General features: G+C 39.6%; 1 protein-coding gene across 6 annotated transcripts in view; it reads left to right on the top strand.

Annotated features, from left to right (window-relative positions):
* LOC119651667 (polypeptide N-acetylgalactosaminyltransferase 2) overlaps positions 1–24,411 on the top strand; it is a 424,411-nt gene that overhangs the window by 360,605 nt on the left and 39,395 nt on the right. The window lies entirely within an intron of this gene.

A 24,411-nucleotide genomic window follows, 5' to 3' on the forward strand; every position in this document is an offset into this window, starting at 1 on the left:
AGCGCACACAATCCCTTTCAATGGGCCTCACTCGGATCACATCTGATGTTCATTAATCACCGCAATATAAGTGAAACTGAAATGCAACCTAGCGAACTGAAAATTATTTTTAAAAACTCTCATTTCTGTAATTCGCGATTTCCTTTTCGTATAACCTCCAATACTGAATCATCTAATTCAGCCCTTCTCCTTTGGCCCAGTTATTACCTGCACCGGATTGTCCAAATACGAAATTATCTGATGAGAAAATGTGACGGAATGGTCCGCTACGCACTGAATCTATGGTGCTGGGTTTTAAATCAACCAATACGGCACGTAACACGTACTTACCGCCTGATGCTTCATTATTGTAGACATTGATACGTTTCATACGTAAATCATTATCACCGTGATCGTCGTGACCAGTTGCATCGATACGTATTCATTGGAGAACATTTTCCAGAACTTAGCTCCAAACTGGTTTTCGTATTAACCTTTTGACTCATAGATTTATTTTCACAAAATTAAAATTTTCAAACAACGCACGCACTTACTCTCAAATCACAACTGCACTGTACAAGACTCACCAATAGAATTCCGCTGGTCCAACTCATCAGCTGTCCCTCGGTCAGCCGGTCTCGTTACCGGTTCATGGCCTTGAACTTAGAAGTCGAAAATTTGCGAATAATGCTTGAAGAAACTTTGTAGAACGTTAAACCCGCTGGCATGTGTGCTGTACACACCACTTGATCATTTTATGGAGGATGACGAAAATTGCATCGTAACTGTCAATGGTGGCCGAAGTCGGTTCATGATGACCGAATTTCTGCAACCATTAATCGACTAAGGTCGCTTGGTTCCAGCTAGACGGCTGGTGACATGTTACACGGCGAAGAAAATATTCGCTCGACGGTTCACCTCGAAAAAACGACATCTCCTCGCTTGTTCGATTTGATCTCGACTTGCGGTGACGGTTTACGCTCATAAGTTTTATCAAAACAAATTAAATTTTGGCGGGAAGAAACCGAAATTGATGCACTTTTCGCTGTTATTCATGTGTCCAGCATAGATGGAACGTTTTTAGTATCCCAATTTATCCACTTTCTAAATAATTTCTTCTTTATTCAGATAATTATCAATTTTTCTTTCCACTGTATCTCAGATACGGGTCAGTGTTTGCGCTCGAGTGAAAACTAATTGCACCAAATGCAAAATACTAAAGAATAAAATTTATAAACTTCTCTTATTAAAGTTCACACAAGTCTTGGCCTACCCTTCAAATTCGGATATACCTATCATGCGTATAAGTGGGATAAATGGACAAATCAGGGAAGGGATTAGGTGGAAGAGCTACACAACTTTAAGATGAATTATATTGAGAGTAACTTTTTAAATTTCCAAATAAAACAGTGGAAACCCTCATGGCATTAGCCATAAAATGATGGAATAAACCCTGACATATTTTCAAAGTACAACATCTACTTCTAAAGTATTAAATATTTCGTTTCTCCTCAATTAGATTATCATAAAATAGCATCTCGCCCACAAAACATATTTATCATAGTTCATTATTTATTTAACCATAAATTAACGCAGTACAGTATGTCCTGAAAGTTGCTAGATATCTTTTGAGAAGTAAAGTTATTGCTGCTCAACCCTCCAGAATGCGGTAGTTATTTATTGCATTTAGGGACAATTAGGGGCAAATTGAGGAGAAATGGAGGAGACAACATTTTTAACTTCATATGAATCATTTAGTATTAAGATGAGAGTTTGGAGAATACGTAATTAGGCAAGTGATCATTGCTTATAATTGAAGGTAAATCAAACTGATTTCGGACTTCAAGAACAAATACTGAACAAGTTAACAAGTCCGCATTTGCAAATTATATCTCCAGGCACTAATTGAAATTTCAATCCAACCAGAACATGCATTGCGATAAACTAAGACGTTTTCAGATTTGTGCTACATTGGCAAATATATGTTATCAGCGATCAGAAACTTTCAGAACTATCTATTATCTAATTTTAGCTTTTTCCAAGCCAGCAGAGCGCATAATATAGTCATCAGTCAGGGCGACATTGGCTGACTACTACTCCTTGTAATTGCACCTGGTCGACAATGTACGCGGAACTTGGAGCCAGAACTCCAGAACAACTAAAGAGCACTCCACACTCCACTCATTACATACATTCCATCTCTGTTCCTAATTGGAAGAATATTGTTAGTCTAATTAAAAGTAACTTTTCCTCCCGTCCGAATGGAACTTTTGTGAAATGGCAACAAAGCGGACGAAGCCAGCTTCACGATAAAACTTCCTGGCCGACATTGACGTTAATTCCACTTCTCCACTTTTTCTCGGATCATAAAATTTCACTGAAAACTTTTCTCTCATTTCTGTCGTGAAGTATTCAAATATCGATGAGTGGAGGAACTTTTTGGGAAAACGGTTGGAAAAAGGGTCAATCAACTAACCAAACAGTGATTCAATTCAATTTCATGGTTGAGCTGATCTTCAAGTATTACACACGGTCTTAATTGACTTATTTGCGAATGGAACGGCTGCGATAAATTTTGCGGGGCAAAGCACCCAGCATGGGATGCAAAGCACCCAGCATGGGATGCAAAGTTCTGCTGGAGTTGTAATTATAGAGTTTCATCTAGAAATTTCGAGGAAAACCAATTCATTCATCTCATGGACTTTAAGAAACACCTCATTTCCAAATTCCTTGAAAGACACGTCAGGAATCCACTCGGAATACTTTCTTTCAGCAAAAATCTTATTTGGAAATTATCTTGAAGCTTCCATGTGGCGAAATTGTTTCTTAATAGAAACTGAAAAACTGTTCCCGGTGCTTCGTAGCAGGTAGGGAATGGGAGACGGAATTTCAAATAATAATCTAGATTTAGGGAAATCAGATATTTACAAAACATTCTCCCAATAAATTTCATATCAATTGTTAACGTATATCTTTCAAAACTCTTTAAATACTTTCAAGTGGATTTAGGGAAATGGGGAAATATTTTCGTCCTTCCTTATCCTACAAATCGGGCATGCCTAGAATGTTTTGAAATGCCCTTGAAATTATTTAAATTATTGATTACTTTCAAAGAAATTAGTAATTCAAGGAAACTGGGTATCTTCCTTGTAGTACTAAGCAGAGGGAATGAATTTTCATTCTGAGAAATAATCCTTATTAACGTTATTCACATCGCCATATCCCAGTTTCACCATTCCACTTCCTGTTGAGTTTTGAAAGTCGAAAATTTCAATAATGCGTAAATTTTTGTGAAAGGCGGCCGTTTACGAAAACGAGGCTTGGATGAGTTTGTAGGTTGATAGTTAGACAATCGATGAGTGAATGTAGAACCGTTGCAACTATTTTTCGTCGTTGAAACTCTGCAGTACGTTTCGACGGAATAAAACGCTTTTAAATCTACCATCTCTTATCAAACAAGAACATTTCCCATTAAACGTGTGCTCCAATAAATAAAGTTGTCCACATCTTCTATATTATTTCCGTTGATTGTCATGTTTTGTCTGGAAGGCATAATTTTTCTAGTTTGTGTTATTACTTTTGTTTTGCTTTCATTGATTCATTGGCCAGCTTCTTTTGTTGCCTTGTCAAGCTTTAAAAAAAGTTGTCGTCGAGTTGCTCATGCCAAATACCAGGATAATCCAGTCGGATCTGGGAGGCAACCACTTGACCAAAGCTGTGAACAGAGGCACGCCCCACCTTGGCGCCATCTCACCGGTGTTCTGGTTAATAGTAATGGAAAAATGTTTGCGCCCATTGGACAACAGCGGGGTGAAAGTGGTGGCGTATGCCGACGACTTGGTGATATGGGTGGGTGGGATGTTTCTGTCCATTATGAGCGACATCATGGAAGCGAAAGATGTGCCTGATGTGGACTCAACATAAACCCAACCAAAACGCACCACCAAGAGAAGGATACTTGAACTCCATCTACCACGGCTGAATGAACAAAGATTGGTTCTTTTCTCTAATGTAAAGAAGGCCTGTATAGCCTTCTATGCCTGCAAGAGAACCTTTGCAAAGAAATGGGGCCTCAGGCCAAGGATGGTTCACTGAATGTGCACCGCTGTAGTGCGTCCGATCCTAACGTACGGTTCTATTGTATGGTGGCAGGCTTTGAAGAAAAAATTCAATAAGACGAAGGTTAACAGCATTCAAAGAATCGCGTGTGCAGGTGCTACTGGGGTTATGCAGTCCTGCCCGGCAGATGATCTCAATGCGCTCCTGCGTCTCCTCCCCCTAGACCTCCACATTAAATATGTTGCAACGTGCAGTGCCGTCAGAGTCCGGATGTTGGGCAGCGCAGCCCTACGGCCACAGCAACATCCTAGATGAAATACCTCGGGAAATCTGGGCATCCCCCACGGACTATGCCGCATGCAAGCTAAACTTCACAAGAAGCTTTCCTGTGAACCTCCCAACCAGAGCAAAGTGGAAGACCGGCGGCGTGTTGCAAGACTATGACACAGTATTCTTTACGGACGGATCAAAGATGGCCTGTGGAGTCGGCGCGGGGATTTTCTCGAGTACACAGTGTATCCAAGTCGTATGGTCTCCCAGGTTTCACCAGTGTGTTCCAGGCGGAAGTACTGTCGATATTGGAAGTCTATCGATGGCTGGAGCGAGATTCAAGCCTCAAGCGTAACATAGCCATTCTGACCGACATTCAGACTCAGCGACGACATCTTCCAGGCTGGTGGACCAGGGCAGAGACGCGCTGAAAAGTCTGGGCGACACGCTCAAAGTCATTCTCCCCTGGGTTCCCGGGCATAGGAACACGCATGTATAGAGGGGAATGAGCGGGCTGAAGAATTGGCCAGGCAAGGCTCTGCTCATGGCAGTCCTTCGGCGAATACAGTCGGTGTTCCGCTGGCGGCTTTCAGGGGCCGATTCTACTCGCACTACCTAGCAGCCGCGGGCCTAAGATGGCGGAGGTTTATGAGCATGGGGCACCATGCCGCTAGGCTCGGCGTACCCTACAATTCGCATTGCCGAAGCTGCAGAGAAGGAAGAGAAACCCTCATGCACTTTCTCTACGATTGCCCAGCTCTGAGCTAGAGTCAGGCTACGGATACTAGGTAAACCATTCTTTGGGGACCTGGCAGAGATTTCTAGCTGCAAGGTGGGAGGCTGCTGTCTTTCGTGAATGCTACCCTGCTCCCATAACAACAGTCACGGTCTTAGGAGTTTGTGGTATCAAAACCAAAGCGCTAATTGGGCCCCTCGGAGCAGCCATTGATACTTACCTATCTAAGTCTACCTAAATCTACAAACACTTGGTGAATATCAGCACTTCTCTTTGAATTGTTTACATGTAAAAGCTGGTCGGTTGTCGATCGTCCAGATCCTCGCCAGTTAGAGCAAGCTACTCGCAAAGAAGGTACCCAAAGGTCTCGCTTCAGGATTTGTGGACCCTGGCGTCGTGGTTTCCTATGTGTGACCTGTGTGGATCAAATGATCTGGTTTGATTGTAGTAAGGCCCTGGCATAGGTGTTGAGCCATCACTATCTGATGTCATCGGCTGTCAGTCGTCAGAGGTCTGAGTGTGTTATCCAGACTTTTCGACGCGTCTCTGGACTACAACATCAGCTTTGAAGATGTCGCTAACTTAGTAGAAAGCCCTAATGGCGGCTTGTCTGTTAGAATGAATATGTTACGCTTGGGATTCAACATATTCGACAAGAATTGACAAACCTCCAGTATAGCCAGCACCTCTACCTAAATTATATGTCTGCGTATCCTGAATGCACGCTAAACTCGGCTACACTGCGTGTATCCATGAATAATCCTGCTCTGACTTCGCAGTACTTCCTTAATCCGCCGGTAAAGAATACCGTCTAACGACTAAATGGGGTAGACGTGGGGTAGACTCTTCGTAAGTCTGCACTGGATCCTGAAATATCATATGACATAGAAATTCGCACGAGGCTACCGAATGACAAACAAGCAAGCTAAACTGCGCGCCTGAAGCCGTAAAACTCTGGACCCAAATACCGCGATCGAAAAGGGGGATCCAAGACGAATTACATCCTCGATCAATGTTCCTCCCGCTTAGATGTACTTTCAAACAATAATTGCTTATCTCGGATCCAATTTTGTTGTGGAACTTTTTATCATGCACGCTCGTCACATCATTATCGTGATGAGCAAGGTGTTGTCATAGCCCATCATCATCACAAGGTCACCTTTAGGATGCCTCCTCTGAACTGCGTTTTATTGCCCGTAGAAAACATCCTTCTCCACTATTTCAGAAATATCCGTTGGTGGGCAGCATTATACAATTGTGATACTCCTTAACCTGAACCGGAATCCAGCAGTTAGAAATCTGTCAGAAACCGGAAACCAAATCAAAATAGCGCGTCTTGTGGCTGTCAAAAGCAATCCGACACCGAATTCACGTGTGCTACCACTTCATTTTCCAGAGTATAAAAGAACATTGTCGCACGAGTGAACAGAGTACTCTCCAGAGTCGAATTTATATCGTTGGAATTCCTGCTCAAGTTGGAGAAAGCGAGCATTCTGAGGATCCCAACTACCGTTATCAACGGACATGTGCACATTCCAGAAACCATTCATAGTCCGACAGCCATAGGTCTTCAACGTGAAGTCAGTCCCTATTCGAGAGATTGCTGACGTTTCGATAGCAATAAAGTTCTAAAATTTTGAGGTTTCCAGCCCACAAATTTCTATCCCTTTTAGTCGCATCTACAAGAAGCAGGGAAGACATTGAGTATAGTAGAACTATTTATCAGCGGCAGAAATTGTTGCCATACAAAATATTGTAGACAAAGTAATTTGGTCTGGAAAAGCTCACAAAAAGCAATCGAAAATAAATGATTTCTCTACTCATTAATATCTAAAAAACAAATTTTTGTCATTATTTTAAATATAAACTCTTTGAATAAAAACATGTGTCTAAGTAATCTTATGTGAAATTCATTTGAAAGGTGATGGTGGGCGTTATTAAAAACGTTTGCAATTAAATATTTGAAATTAAAATTAGCCAAACCCTTTCCAGCTGATACTGCAATAATCCTATTACAATCCTACACACAGAATATTGCACGGAATAGTCTTAGCTTAGTTGCATTTCCTAATTTTAAGGAAAAGAGCGACGACAGATTTAATTATGCCCGTTAGACTGAGAACCTCGGCTTCGTTTATCTTTATATCTCTCTCTTTCCCTCTGGGCATTGGATTCCAAACACTCTGTTGACATTGTCGATAAAAATCTATGAAAACCAAGTAAAGCGGCGGCCCCCCAAGAGGCTCGAGATCGGTCATTCTCAGTCGGTTAAGCTTCCGTTTTAGCTATTATTTTCGCAAATGAGCATATTGATGGGAAAGATCTGCTCTTGGTGGCTTGTCACATCATACCCAAGAAGTGGAACTTCATCCAATTTATCAAATCTTAAGGAGAATGTATGAATGCACGGGGACGTTTCGGGGGATGTCCGAAAAAGGAGGAAATACCCCTTTCACATGATAGGTGACCTCGACTCAATAATATTCAATAATAATAAGTTACTACAAACTTAAAGCCAGATCTTTGCACAATATGCATTCATTCTTGGGAAATTCTAAACCCCCGCTCCAGTTCTAAATCCATAAAATACAGAAAACCGCATTAGCAAGCATTAAGCGCCATATCATCCATCCCGGAATATGCGGGCATTCTGTGTGTATCAAACCATGCACGAGTACATTCCTATTCCATGAATTAAATATCTCCTTCACAGAAGCCTGAATTCCGAAAGCAAAACAATTATTCATAATGTCTGGAACATGGAGCTATTACTCCAAATCAGCATACTAAAAGGGATTACAGAAAAAAGTTCCTAGAAGCAGAACTAGGTCGGCGAGGAGAGAACATTGTCTCACGCGGGAAGTACTTAATTCTTTTTTATTTGAAAAAAGCCACAGCAGTGGGAAAGAAACCCTAATGTACATCCGACGTTACTTAAAAGATTAAAGCAACTTTCAACAATGTAGAGATAACACAAAAACTATTGCCGAGTGCTTTCCTTTTTTGCTAGTCTTTCCGCTCCTCAATAAGTAAGCACTTACAGACAAACTTATCCATTCACGCTCATTTCTGCTGCTTTAAACGAGTTCAGTACTGGGAAGCAAAACAATAACATTTCTCTAATTAATAATTTAATAAAAAGTCTTAGCATAACTTCCGCCCTCCCGCGAGTAGGTAGTCGAGCGACGTCTTTATTCTAGATTTGTTTTCTCTTCTCAGAGGTAAACAATTTCTTAAGACGATTATGCGGGATATTCCGCAAACTTCTGGACAGAATGGCTGGAATATGACTCCAGAAAGACAAAGTGGGAAGGAACGAGCTTCAGAAAGAAAAATTGTTAGATATTAACCAGAGGCAGACAATTGAAGCAGCCGGCATATCTCCAACAATGTCTGGGCTTCCGATTGCTGAACGCGAAAATGAATAAACTTGGAAGGGAAAAAAAGTTAATGAAACCAAAGAGTTCATTCCATTGGTCCGACTATTGCACCAAGTTTCGAATTGTCTGTTTGGATAATGTCAGCATACAGGCTGCGGGTTCTGCACTCGGGGCTCGGTTTTTTCTTTGGCTTTGTTTGTGGTTGATTTGAAATTTAAATTGAAAACTTGATGAGATGAGACGAGAAAGACATTTGAACTTTGGAAGCCGCAGTCGCTTTCGTGCCGAAGAATATTACCCCAAAATTGAAAATTACACTTCATTGAAGACGGGGATGATATTATACAAGTATCTAAATTCTGACTAAGATAAATGATTGTCAGACAAACTTGCGTATTCTCTTCTGAGTCATTGAATTTGAGACCAAAAATTTCGAGCAATAATAGGGTAATTCCGCGTGAGTGCATCAATTTCCATCAACGCAATGGAAAGAAAAATTCACTCAGCCTGAAGTGGATAACAAATTAATTCTATTAATCCCCCTCAAATTTGCAACAAAGCAATGGGAAAAGAGAAAATATTGTCGCGGGCCTACAATCTGTTTGCAATGACTCTTATCCATTGGGGTCAGCTAACGAACAAAATACCCCACACTGTAAACATTCCCACACACCATTCTTTCATTCATTTCGCCGCATTCAACTACGTACATATTGGCAAACATATGTTCAGCAAGGTCAGAGCAATTTTCCCGATAACACGGCCCCAAAATACTCCCTAGTCTGGACCTAGCCATCAAGTGCTGAGCTCAGTATTTCTACTATGGAACACTATCCGTATCTGCATTTATTCTGATTCTGGATGATGCGGTCAAAACGGAGAATGAGAGTCTAATCGCTGACGTAACCTCCAGTTAATTTTTAGACCCAGTTTTTGCAAATGCCTTTCAATAAAAGCAGATTTGAATTGAATAATCACAATTCGCGCGTGACCTTAACCTCGTCGTTGTTGAGATGATTGGAAAGATGCGTTGGGGAATTTCTTAATTATTTGTTTGTTTGATTAAAGAGCTTCGAATTTTCCTAGAACTCACTTTAATTTATGGTACAAAAACCATGAACCATTTGAAAGGCATCGACTTGGTAGATATTATTAACTTTTGAAATATTATTAAATATTCGCCATGGATAAAAGATCCTGACTTTGTTAGTGATCCTATATACATATGTATACAGATACTGTACTGCTTCTCTTTCAGTTATGATCACCTGGCTGGCTGCAGATCAGTGTCAGAATGTCAGAACCTTTTCTCTCCTCAAGCCTCAAATTCTGACCATACCCAACGCCATAATGAGCGATCCATAAAATGTTAGGCACCTTTAATTTTTAAATGTACAGTTACACTTAATACTACAAAAAATAATAGTGAAGCGCTTATTGGATGCACACTGGATCATTTTAGGAAGAGTTGCAAGCTATAACGGCCACTATCGAGGACAACGACGACCTTCGGCGATTCAAGAGCTCTCCCGGGTCGAAATAAGAACAAGCGTTTCTCGTGCAAATTGCGAGCTTCAAAAAAAAAGAAACTGGATCAGCGTTTCATTTTCTTCAGAAACTTTTCAATGACCTATGTGACGCTATCAAGGAGAGACAGAATTCCCATCACCTCCACATGCGGACTTTGATAACAGGTACTATGTTGTTCTAAGTAGCAAAGTCACGCAGAAAATACAGGTGATACCTCCTCAAGTTAAAGTAAGCAAGCGGGCAAAAAAGGAAGGGACGGTACCAATGGGACCCCATTAACCTACCAAGAAAACACGTCTTTTCAACGACGGAGGGTGATTGTGCGAAACGTATTATACGCGCACAGAAAGGCAATCTGATTCTAGAATTAAGTATGTATGTAATAATCATTGGCGCAACAGTCCAATTGAATCAGGGCCTTGAAGTGTGTTAGAACACTTCATTTAAGACAGTAACGGTTCACTACAGGATGCCTGTAGGAGGCAATGTGGTCAGCATTGCGCTCGTCCGAGATTATTACCCTGATTTGACTCAGGTACTCATTCACAGCTGAGTCGACTGGTATCCAACGTCAAATCACGATACAAATTCCACTGCCGTCAGTGTGATTTGAACCGCGACCTCGCTACGACAGCCTGTTCTAACCACTCAGCTATCAGGTCACACAGAATTAAGTATATTTAGCAGAAAGTTTTCGAAAAAGATGTAAGGGGAGTAGGGGGATCAAGGATTGCATTGTAGATTCATGATGCATATTATGCAAAATAAAAGAGGGTCTGGACACATTGTAAATAGTGGCAGGCTATTTTAAATTCAAACGTAAACAGGTAAACTTTCTTCAGCTGTTGTCTAAGCGGGTCAGCTTTGCTGGTTTAACTGCTACATCGACCGTGCCGCTCGGTAGTATCCTAAAACTACCCCTCATTTATTTGGAAGTTAAACACACATAATGACGCATATAGACTTACTACTTTGGTGTGCGGAACGGCGACCAATATTTTGATCGAGCGTTTATCTGGAAATCCCATGGAAAAACATTAGATGATTCTGATACCTTCCGGTTGTCTTTGAGAAGAGATACTCTGCTGTGATCAGTAAAAGAGAAGAAAGGTCGATAAATGGCCACAAATCTTCACCAATTACAGATTTAATAATCTTCAGGGACGGAACAGAGGTGCTCTAAGAAAATTTTAGTATGGAACTAGCCCACCACCAACTGCTGCTGAAATTTGGCCGACTAAACGAAACTTGTCTGATGTGGGCGCTAACATACTTGAATATGGTATTGAGTAGGCTAACAGAATACGTTCCCAAGGATTTTGATCCATAATATTGGAACCAAAGCCAGTATTTCCCATTGTCAAATCTGCCTTGAAGGCCTAATCAGACCTTAGAGGGAGATTCCTTGGCGAGACTTTTTCTTTGCCAATTCTCTGCCCTCTCGCGAAAGCAAGGGTTTGTTGTTAGTGACCATACAACGCTTGAAGCTACGTGCTTCTTTATTGGATACACTATGTTAATTATAGTTTGCCAACTAAGCCTTTTATCGAAAGGAGTTTTCAGATGAAAAGTATCCTTAACTTATTTTGTATAAGTGCTAAATACCACCAGGCCCTTATTGTTCAACCCAAGTGTATTCAACTAATTAAGGCATTCTCATAGCAATTTAGAGTTCACCTGGCTGGATCTAAGTGTCTTGAAAGTCGCCTGTCTATCGGTCAAAATCGCAATGTTCTGCCTCCTTTTGAGGTTAAAGTAGGCGTTACTCACTATAGCACATTTTTCGCCTGAAATATATTAGTGCACTCAACTAGCATTTCCTTGGACCGATGACTCTTTCCCACACTCCCTCCGCTGCAAATAACCTGGGTCAATGCCAATTTGTTCTGTTGCTCCATCGTGTTTCAAATTTCTTGTCAAAATGAAACTTCATTCTCATATCAGTAAATTGGGACACTGCCTGCCAATCTTCCTTCGATTTAGGCAGCTTTTCTCCTTCCTGATACTCCCGGATATTCTGCAGATTAGCTTCCTAGCCTGGATCTAATCTCTGAGAGAGATGCCGTAGAGCTTGCTTTCCCAGATCTCATTGCAACATAGAAGCGCCTTGGTCTCACAGAATTGCACCAGTCTAATAACTAAGTCCCGTGCGACCCAGCCGTTGACGTCTGGGAACTAGCCCAATGTCATCACTAAGCACTGGCTCGCAAGTTCCCACGTTGTCTTCCAATGAAACTTGGACAGTTACGAGGTCTTCAGTCGTGAATTCTACCTTGCCATTCAGTTTTTTTCCCCAGTGGGCAACAGGTCCACTCCCCTGCTCGAAAAGGTTTACCTCCAGCCTACATTTAATTTTACTGAAATAGGAAAGACACACCAAACTACACCACTACAAAGTATACCCTAGTAACTAAAATGGATAGGAATTGGTGAACATTTTAAAACTTTCTTACTACCGAAATGTGATGCGGACATTGGTTTCGACTGGACTATGCAAAGTTGTTACTTCTACTCATTCGTAAATGCTGGGAATCTGAGATCATTCCCAATTACTGGAAGAATCTGCTAAAACCATCCTGAATCACACTCAAAAATATCTCGAGCTTCAGTTGCTTTTTACCAATTTGAAGATTTGAAATAGGATTTTGATAGCGCGAATAAGGAGCGTATCCGGAATGGGACATTTTGGAGAAACTAATTGCTGTTGTCAATGTCATGTGCCTTGCGTGCTGAATCAAGGTACAATTTGATAGGAATTTGAATTCCAAAGAAGCATTCGTTAGGATCGAGTTCTGTTGCCGATGCTTTTTATTTTCTTTATTAGTGACAACTTGTTGACTTTGGGCAAGTGGCTTTGGATTTTCAGAAAAAAATAAAAGTAAGGTTAATACCAAAGAAAACCATCACTTTTCCTATTTGCATTAATAGATAAAAACACCAAGGCTGTCAAATAAGCAGTATATTTGAAAAATGTTGTTTCTGACAGCGGCAGCACGGAATTTGATGTCATTCTGCGCCGTAACAACATTAAATCCATCGATGTTTTTGTGTGAAAATGTATGTCGACACCAACATGAAGTAGACGCCATTCAGAGCTAACTTCTTCTCTCTACCGCTATTTGGGAATAGTATATGGACAGTGATCATCATTGCAGTGCAAGCTGGAACGTGTCATCGGGGTATTTCGGTCTGAGACAATAACAAATGATGAACCTGGTCGGCGTATGGGTAAAATACTCGTGGACTTCTTGATGCAAAGTGGCAATAGATAGGTCACACACTGAGAAAAGGCGACGAATTCACTCAATTGCGGGTCCTGCCATCTAATGGAAGTCACTATCCGAAGATGGCTGACGAAAGGAGGAAGGGTGCAAGCTCTTTAGAAAGTCGGGGAAGGTGGGCTGAAACCCTCTCCCCTAGCTTTCTAACAAGAAATTCAATAAAAAGCATCTAATAGGACCCGAATAATAGAATATATTGCCTTTATCAGTGGCGTAGTTCTCAATGTTTTCCAGTATTTCGCCGCGCATAAAACTGAACCGATCGTAAATACAATTTCGGTTTTATTAGTTGTTGGAATTTTAGTCCCATCACCGATGCGTAGACATCCTAACAGACTTACCTGGTGCTTTTTCCTTTCCAGATTGGCGGATTTAGCTTTGTCCCCTTGGTAAATGGAAAGCAGCTTCGAAAGAGTGCATTAAAATATGATGGGGAAGTTAAATCAGGATTTTAGCCTGACGAAGATTATCTCTTCAAAACAGATAAGCAGTCTTTCAATGCCTAACTGAATCATAATTTCATTGAAAGTTAACGGACGTTGCTCAATCTCGGCTTCCGAATATGTTTCATAATGACCAGGCTGTCCACCAAACCAGACCAGAGCTAGTCCTTTCTACATGACTATGAAGGTACTCACTTAACAAGCTAGTCCTTTCTTTAAAGGTTTCCACTAATCACACCGCATTTTGTATTTTAAAGTGCATTGAAATTTTACCTTTTAAAAATTCATAAATCCGTCCATGTTCCACCTACAATTGGGCACTCATAAATTAATAATGAATGCAAATTTATCCAAACCAACACCATCGCTCCCTCAATATCGCTCAAAGCTGAAATTATCCGAAAGCATTTATTATGGATTTATTCTACCGCATAATAATTAATCCAGTTTTGGTATAGATGTCCTCATTATCAAATATTTCAATAGCCATTACAAAGGATTTCCATATTAGTAGCCTATAAACTTCCTGCAAATATTATGCCTGGTTAGTTTCCTATCAATAAATATTTGCAACTTTGGCAGATACTGCTACATTTCAAATGCATACATACATATTTGTACATATGTAGGAGTAGTTTCCAATTATTATCATGGATTATTTCTAATAGTACTGCAAAAAGGGCTGTCAGATATTGCATTAATAAATTAATAACAAACGGTTGAAGTGAGCCAGAGCAATGTTAAATATTGATACAGAAGTTAGATATGGTATATATTTAGGGTTTTAAGCTCTCAGTTTTTGTTGATCAAAGTACGTTGGCTAAATGATAATCCAGTTGAAACGGATTATCTTAGTTACTTTACCTATTTTCGAAGTATTGACTTTATATTGTCGATATCCCCTAAGTAAAGAGAATGGAGAATAACAAGAGGCGTATTTATTCGACATTGATTCTACGTTGTTACAAAGCTGAAGAATATGGTAATATTGAGTCTAATCCAATCTACCATCCCAGTTTAATTACTTGGAGCCTACAATGTAAAGTCGATGGTCACGTTGGCGGAGAATACTTTGCTTTCAGGGATATACTTACTGTATTCAAAAATATGACATTATTAACGAAATGGGTTGTAGTGATACATTCGTTGCTTCCAAAAAATGGTATATTCTTTGGAAATAATGCTAACTTGACTAATGTAATCGAATAACTTTATTTGGACATTATTAACGGCAACTGATTAATTATTTAATTAATTAATTAGAATTAATGAAGAATATAACATAACATAAGCGCAGATATTTTTGTATTCCATTTATCTACTTGTAATGTTGAAAGCGTACTTTTTTTATATCATGTCATATAAATAAAAATTGTATTTCATAACGAATACCAGTCAAAAAGGATTCTCATGTCGTCTGGAAAGTTTGAATTCGTTTCTAATTTAGTTTATATGTATATTCGAAATGCTCATCCAAAAATCCGAATCAGGGAACTTTACCATCACTAGCCAAAATAGATAATAAATAATGCTAATAATCATAGATACAAAAGAAAAAAGATAATTGACTTGTTGTAGACAATATTTCGGGATTTGCGCTACTATGGCGGATTTCCATAAATGAACTGTCCACATAATTCAATAATTTAAAAAATGATCCGGAAAAATGTGCAATAATAAAATATTCGGACCGAAAAAACAATTTCCGCTTGATTATCTGATTTTAATGTGCTCGAAATAAGAAGTCACTAGAGATGCAAATAAAATATTTCTCCAACAAAGAATGCTGGTTAGTATTGGGTGTAGTCACAGAAACTATGGGATACCACGAAATATAATAATTTATCTTGGCCGCCGCTCCCGCCGATACCTACGAGATACCTGTAAATAGCCAAAAATAAGTCAAGATTTAGGATTTCTTTTTCCTACAGAGACTTTACGTTCTAGACACTTTAGACAATATGGTCTTAAAGAAACAGAAAGGTAGCAATATTTGCTCTTGTTCCAAGGACACTGCAATTGGAATGCTCGATCGGTGCGCCCCTTAAATTTTATTTGAAGTAATAACAAATTGACAATTTATGATAAACATGTATATAGTCTGTTTAATTTATGAAAAATTTCAAGCTTAGAAAACTGAATTTTCAATAGAAATTCGGAACATTATAGCATGTTTAAACCAAATTTTTATTTAAGAACATTTTGCAAGCTTTAAGTTTAACTAAGTCATTATTATTATTCTGTTAAGGGAAAGTCGCACCGCGTCCTTGAAGAACTATTGTGCCCCTTTTAGTGATTATAGTGTACCTATTGATTGTATTAAGTGTTTTCCCAGATGCCTCGACCTACTTTGCACAAGTGCCGGACACTGTCCCAGGACGTGTATAGAGGTTTCGTCCTCCTCCTCACAAAACTTGCAGGCAGTGTCCGTAGATATCCCTAGCTTCCCTAGGTGATAGTTCAGCCGACAATGACCAGTGAGAATTCCCACTATGATTCGAAGGTTCTTTTTGGTGAGGTTTGTGCAATTTGTACGCATGGGTTCGGATCCCCCAATAAGCACCCTGGACTGCTCCATCCCTGGTAGGCCCTGCCAGTATAGTTCCCTCAACCGTTCCTCTTCATTTCTTAGATTCATAGCCATGAAATCGTTTCCGATTCCACAGAAGGGTTCTGGCCCGTGTAAAGTCATCCCTGCTCCCTTCTTGGCTAGTTCATCCGCTGCCTCATTGCACCCGCGCCCTCTGCTGTGAGGAATCCGTCAGTGCACCAAATAATCAGTGGCTGCTTTAAGCCGTCTGTCGCAGCCACGCTTTCCCAGTTTGCCTTGTTACTCCAACGTGTTTCAAACTTCTTATCGAAGTGAAACCTCGTTGTCATGTTATCCCTTGTTATCAGTAATTCGGGATACCGCCTAGAAAGAATATCGATCTTCCTTCGAATTAGGCAGCTCCCCGCCTCACTCATACTACCGACCATCCTGAATATTGATCTCCTTGTCTGCATCTGTATGTGCAGATGGAGAGGGGTTAATCCCATAAGGACCTGCAGGGATGCCCCCCCTCCTCCCCTGCCCAGATTACCGTTCCAATCATTGGCCTTACTATTGCAGTATATATCGAAAGTAGTATCTTCGTAGCTCTCGTGGCTTTCCGACAAGTGGTTCCAAAATGTGTCTTCCAGAGTAATTTTTGGTCTGGCGTAATTCCCAAATATTTGACTTCTGTTTCTCGTTTCACCTCCATATCATGTAATGTTATGGCTCTCAGGTGATCAAGCTTACGCCTCCTAGTGAATGGTACTATGGTGGTTTTAGCTGGGTCGATCCGCAGTCCCACCTTCCTGCACCACAGTTGTGTGAGGAATTTACGTACGTTTACCCCTTTGTACATAACTAGAAATTTAAAATATTCCTTCATATATTTTCCAACTCCAAGATATATGTAAATATATATGTACATTTTCAAGACATATTATGGTCATCCTAAACAAACAAGCATCGTCCATTACCGTTTACTAGTTCTTATATACATATACAATTGTGTACGCATCTAGATCTGATACCCAAAGTTTCTATGGAGTTCGGATTTTTCGCTAAATATTGATCCGTGGCACGAAATTTTTCTGCACAGGTCTAATTTTATGCATTTATATGCAGAACTTTATCTATCGAATACTATGTAATCTTTTTGAAATCTCCCAGGACCGCCCTTTACCTCTGAGGTTACAGAATGTGCGTATTCGTTTAAGTTTGCTAGAGCTGGAAGTTTTGTGTAAACGCCTGGATGATCAGTATAAGGAACGTTTCGATTAATCTGCTTACGTAACTAGTTCCAAAATTTAAGATAAACATCTTACGGCAAACCCGGAATTGATGCAACACTAGAAGAAGCCACTAGAATCTGCGTAGTAATTTACAAGCTGCTAAGAGGGCGTATCTTTCAAACTGACGCAAGATGACACGCTCGGCAATTTTCCAGCCAGGGAAAAAGAAATCCATTGTCATGCGAATGCTTCGTAAGCGAAACAAGATATTCATCATCATCAAGGACCCAGCAACCGTTTGCTGGTCTACGGCTGCGATATCCTTAACAACTGTTTTTTTCTACCATAGATGTTACATACATATAGAATTTCAGTGCTAGATCACCCTCACCGATGGGAATTAGGTGACCCACTCACCACACCCTACTAAGCCGGATTTTATTCACAATCAATCGTGGTGTTGCTTGTGAACTTGTTCGTTATATAGGCTACGGAATCATCTAACCTCCTATTCATCAGAAAATTCTCCTTTTGGACACGATTAAAAGTTCACAATTTTTCCTGCTATGAAGTCTCTGAGGAATGCATGGTGACTGGCAAGATGGTTGTCTTCTACACTAATAGCTTTGACTCTTTATTGAGACGTTTCAGCACACCAGTTTTTGTAACTTAAAGTAGGAAAAACCATATATTCGTTCCTTGTCTTTCGTGGCAATTCTCCCTCTTCAACGATGACATCAACTCAGAGAAGATGAAAGAGGAGGATGAAGGAGATGGGCAGGAGCAATGCTCGAGGTATACCTTCGGTTGTTGCTGCATTCATTGAATGGAATAATAAGAACACATCAAGGTTCTGAATAAGAAGTTTATTCTTGAGTTTCTGTAGGGTCTTACTAATTATAGAATCACCTCAAGCCACTTAAATTCTGGGTATTATAAGTTGTGTTTTCTTTAGATCTTCCTCTTAGGGATCCTTCCTTTTTATTAGTTGATTAAAAGGTGAAAATCGAACCTTGCGTCTTCATATTCCACTAACTCAGCATTTATTGATTTCATGCTTAATAAGGTTTATCCAAATCTGTGACAATTCTCAGTTAGACTGGCAACCAGTGTTATACGGATTTAGGATGGAGATTATGCGGATCCTGAGAAAACTTCCTTCCCTCACTCGACGAGCTTCCCAGCAGCTTCACTAATTCATCCTTGAGAAGGCTTTCAAAGCTACGGGCGTTTAGCAATAGCAATTTTACAGAAGCTTCAACAAACCTGCCTAGGTTAACCTGCCCAGTGATTCAGATCCACTTAACACTGGACACTTCCTATTCTCCAGTTCTCAAAAATAATAGTTCCTATTCTGCTACAAATCCCACAAAGCAAATGAAGCCTTTTCATCAAAAACTTGCATGCTGGAAAATGTGAATATGCGTGGAAATTGTGGAATCCACTCCCCTCTCCGGAATCGAACGCTCACCTCACCTAATCTAATTCTCGCTTCCCTCTATCCCTTGACAGGCCAGGAGTTACCCAAATTTCTTCCTCGGAACCTGACATCTATTTCAACGTTTTCCACATCTGGATGAGAGAAAAGCCATACGATTTAGATGATTTTCTCCGGCCCGGACTTTTTATCGGGAGCTTAGAGTAGACGCTTTATTCAAACAAGCTTTCATCGCGGGCTCGGATTTTGCAGCTACGGCAGTACTTAACAGCTGCAATCTGTTCGACCGGTTTGGATTCTCTTTAAACAAAAGCCTTCAATTATCGGAATCCATAGTAGTCACTTGGTTCGTCATAAAATTCAGCTGTTGTACCAAATTCACAATAAGTTTATGCATCACTCACATTGGCTACCGATGCCATTTAAACGAATTTGTCATTTTTGAAGAGACTCTTTCCTTTTTCAGCTACAATTTAGTTTATTTAAACAGATGCCATATTATGTCAACAGATGACAGATGACGGAGCTGACGTTTTTCCATTTAAAAAAAATTTTTATTTATGTTTACGTCTCTGGCGGACTCAGTGGTTAGAACGCTAAAATGTCGTACAAGTGGTCGCGGTTCAAATCTTACTGGTGGCAGAGGGGAGTGCATTGCCTCCTACAGGATACCCTAATCCTGTAGTGTACCATTCGGTTTTGAATGAAATGCTCAAACACGCTTCAAAGTCCTGACCCATTTGGATTGTTGTAACAACGGTTATTTTTCCCTTGTGTAGTATTATATAAGTATACACTCAAACAAGAAACAACCGATTCCCGAAATACGTGATTTCTTTGAATAAACTAAATTGTAGCCAGGAGAAAAAGCAGTTCTCCAAAAATTGTGACGCCAAAATGTTTCTCAATAGTTACGGTGCGCCAATTTTTATCATCCCAGACGAACAGTTTTGATGACTCTCTAAGACGAATTTATATAAGAGGCAACTTCAGCTGTCCGCACCAAAAATCATTCATTGAGAACTACTTTATAACGCAACTTTTTCAAGTAAAACCGCCTACATAGTCTACACTTCTATAACATATCTTTTTGAACACTAATAGACGAATTACATATTAGAATTCAATAACTTCTTTGTAACTAATGAAGGTGATGTTAACGAATTCACATACTGGCACGTGGCAATAGGGAGGACTACATGTAGGATACTCCGGTCCCTTGCTAAATTAAGGTCGACAACCTTCGACGACTGCCTCGCAAAGCCCTCAGGGTAGCAGAACTAACCAGGTAAAAACCGGCACCCTGCAGCCAATCGCTCGTAAAGGCCTGATGCAGGGAATGTGGTACTTGGAAATCTCTCGGCTATCTATCTCTCTGAAGTCAAGGCAATTCCATAATCTCACAAGTTCCCTCGCTGCGTATATCAATACGATTTCAAGGAAAGTATGCATTAAAAATCACCTACTTGCTTAATCTCATATCAGATGTTACAGTCTAGAGGAAATTAACTAAAACTGGAAAAATAACCTTGGTTCAGAAAGAAAGTCTGTTAGAAGGAACCAACTACAGAAATCATAGAATATTATTTTGAAGACTATCCTGTGACTGTGAAGGAAAATACTGGGAGAAGAGGGTTAGCTGTTTCTTACCTGAAATATTATCTTCCTTGCCTCTAACCTGAGAACGAAAGTTCGATGCAGAACTATAAATGGTCAGATCCAACGGACCATCAGCATCTTAATCCGCACAAAAAGAAAAGCTATTAATCTGTAACGATAAGAGAATTTGCTATTTGCAGGATTACAGAAAAAGAGTTCCCAAAAACACGCATGGGTCCAATAGGCCCTTGCGAAATTTCAAAACCGTCTGAGGTAGGAGGAAGAGAATTAATTGCATAGATGGTAAATTTTATAGCCCCATCAGCAAGACCCGTATCCTATATATACTACGAAGAAAAAGGCAATTCTTCCTTAAAAGCTGAAATAATAAAAGGTTACATTGTCAAGTCACATTGTACTATAAGGCGCATAATCAGCAAAGCTTGAAGATGAAGTCAAATGTACGCTTACTGGGTAAGAAGAACAGGCTATGATTAAGAATTTCACTTTCGTGAGGTGTGGTAATTCAAAGTGCTCCAACTTGGGTGCCATTAAAATGTTCTAGTGAGTAAGGGATGTTGAAAATGAGTACCTATTCATCACAAATGATGCCCAGTCTTCAATCTAATTTTGGAGCGCTGTCTTAGGGATCACATTCTTCCTGCCATTCCTGAGAGCGACTAATTTCGAAGATACCCCTTCATTTTTAACTAGTCCTAGTCTCAACAGCGCAAATTATTCTCTTATGTCTACCAGTCAGAAATAAAAACAAAACGCTTGTAATAGTAAAATAATCAAAACGAGTCGTCGTGGTTTACTTGACAAAATCATTCTTCTTTGTTTGGAAACCAAAAACTACATGACGAAGAAATAGAATAGACAGGGTGATACAGCATCAGGCAAATACTCAAAGTATACATTTCCCACTGACTTGTTTCTCCCTATAAAGAAGAAAAGATAACTAAAAATTCACAATCAATACACAACGACATTGAAGGCGTTTAGGGCAAAACGTGGAGTTGAAAAACTTACTTTCAAAGGTTCATGATTCAAACATTTTTTTTCTAGAATACTACCAAAGAAAAAGAAAAAGAGGAAAAGGAAAAAGAGGATACGCGGCCACACACTACAAGAACTAGTGTTCTCGAGAAGTGTCATCCTGCCTTACTTAGGATCTGACTTGTTCATCTGTCTATGCCCTACCCTCGTTACTTCATCAGTAATGTATGGTGAACTATGGGAGCTACTACTTCACAAAGCAAGATAGAAAATATATAAAATAGAGAAAGAGAACAGTACCACGGGCGCAGTGGGTCTAAATGGTAAAATAATCCACGTGAAAATGGTAACAGTTGAAGAAAGTAAAATATTTTTGTAACTACAAGAGCGAAAATGTAGATAAAATTAGGGTAATTTCACCCTTTATAAAATTTTTGAAATCCAGTTTTAAGGTTTACCTTCTATACGTTTGTCCGCCCATATGCCTGCCTTTTTTCTTGAGGAAGACATCTTTAAAGGGCCCTGCCACATATACCAGCAATATAGAGTACTTGTACCTAAAAAAATCACTCCCTATCTTGGGTCTTATTCGTTATAGGACCACCGCAAAGCATTACGTCCCGGGTAGACTTAGCTTCAGTTGCTCTTTCTCCTTCCTTGAGCTTTCTTCCCACGCTGATTAGAAGTAAAACCGAGCTCATCTCAGTATTCAAAATGTCAATCGGCATAATTCCACCTATGACATGTACCGGTTTCAAATGGCACAGTACAATCTTAAAACGGTGCTTTTATAAACTATGATTGCCCTTTGGACGTTGAATATGGTGTTCAGTGATGCTCCCCAAAAGGGATAGTATGAAACTCACAACTCTAACTACACATAGAGAGCTTACGAGTGCATCGTGGACCTTCGACTTGTAGCAGCATTTTACTCAGGGTCATTGGCATTGCATGCCCCAACGGATGTTTTAAATGTCAAAAAATTAGACTTCTTCCACAGCAAAAAATACTAAAAACCTCCTTTTTAGGCCTTTATAGTGGTGCAACCTCTTGAAACTGAAATCATGGATTATGATTACTTTTTTTCTCAAAAGCTATTCGAAAACAAAGCCGCAAAAGTGGATTAATAGCTGTGAACAATTAGAACCAAATCCATATCGATTTCCCCTAAATATTCCACTAATTTATTATTCAATTATTTATAATTATGGAAATACTAATGAGCCTATTCTAGATGAAGCCATTAATGCAAGCAATATAGCAGTTATTGTGGAATAAGCTTGCATAATTAATTTGTGTACATACATGAATTTACCATAGATTAATACGCCCACTAAATGGAACAGTAGCTTTTGTAAGCGTGCTACCTCAACATTTCATTAATTTAAATTGAATTATCCGAAAACAAACAGTTTCATAGTATATTGTCAAGCCAACCATGTAGATGCAGAGTATGAGCTGTATCTTTGTTATGAATTAAACCATTGTTTTTGCAAGAGAATGACTGGATTTTAGATTGGTTATGTAACTGGATTATCCGTTCTTGATGTTTGTATGAGGAGTTATAGTGTTTTTTTTTCAAAACAAGCTAGCGGTTCTAAATTTAAGTGCATAGAGCGGCACTCCATTTATTTAGATTTTCGAGTGTGCCTCACGAATCGCTCAATCCGCTGTGGGATAATGCAATTCTCGAGTATTAGAACCTGTTTTTACGACGATCTGTGCTGGCATTTCGTGGAAAAGTTGCAACATTTAAAAGGGATATTACGTTATTTTGTTGTGAACATCTTTTGCAAAAAAACAACAAGCAACATTTTATTTTAGTGTTGGCTGGCTTAGGCCTACAAAAAAAAAATTGTTTTCTAGTCCAACGATCATTGTTTTCACTTTATCCTCTTCTTCAATGGGGCTACAGACCGAGGTTGGTGATTGGCCTTTCGAAGTTCTTTCATTTATTCTTCTCGCCACGTTTTCCAATTAGTGAAACGGATTGATATCTGACTTGTGTTATCCACTCAGTCCTACCATCTGCAACCGGGTTTCCCAGATGGTAGTGGGCCTTTCGTCTTGGTTGGAGTTGGCGCCTGGAAATACTATTGTTGTTGAAAAATTTCACATGGCTAGCCTATCCCGGCTTCTAAATCCTAATTTGGATAGTGTCTTTCGTTTCGTTGTGTTAAAGTACAACCCTCCTTTTTTCAGACTTTCGTTTCTTTCGTGTTGGTTTAGGGTTAGCAGGAGAATGATACATACAATACTGTATACAATGCAGAAAGTGTCCATTGTATAATATATTATATATTTCCGATATTCTATTTGATAGCTGGGTTTCTTATCATTGTTATTTTTCGGAATCCGGATACTTTTCTGATAAGAAAGTTGCCATCCATGTGGCTGGAAGACGATCCTTCCAGTTGTTGTACATATTGATCAGGATACGTAGTTTCTTCATTTTGGTCATATGGATGGTGAGATTAGCTAGAGAATAAGCCACGCCGTGCCATGCGTCTGATAGTATCTTACGAATGGTTTCCAATTTTGTTAGACCTGTCTTGGATTTGTTCCCAAAATTCAAGATAGGGTAACTGGTTTCAAAATTCATTGCAATATGTGCCACGAGGATGAGAGTAGTGATACGCCCGAGATTAATTGTTTTAAATCTTCCGTAAAACCTTCAGTCAAGGTCTCGATTTTGTATAGAGACTGATCCACATGAAAAAATCACAAAAATCACTATTATGATCCGAGCACAAGAAAACAAATGGCGATAGTAGTAATCTTGGTATAGGTAATCTCCGTTTTAGATAACCTAGCAAATAAGCGTACATACTTATGTAATTAGGTAATTCGTCAATGCTTTAAGGACTTCTCCTAATCCATACTTTTGGATATCGGGTATTTCATCCAGGAGGTGACAGCAAAGGGACCGATA

This window comes from Hermetia illucens, chromosome 1 (assembly GCF_905115235.1).
Source record: "Hermetia illucens chromosome 1, iHerIll2.2.curated.20191125, whole genome shotgun sequence".
In the NCBI taxonomy this organism is placed as follows: Eukaryota; Metazoa; Arthropoda; class Insecta; order Diptera; family Stratiomyidae; genus Hermetia; species Hermetia illucens.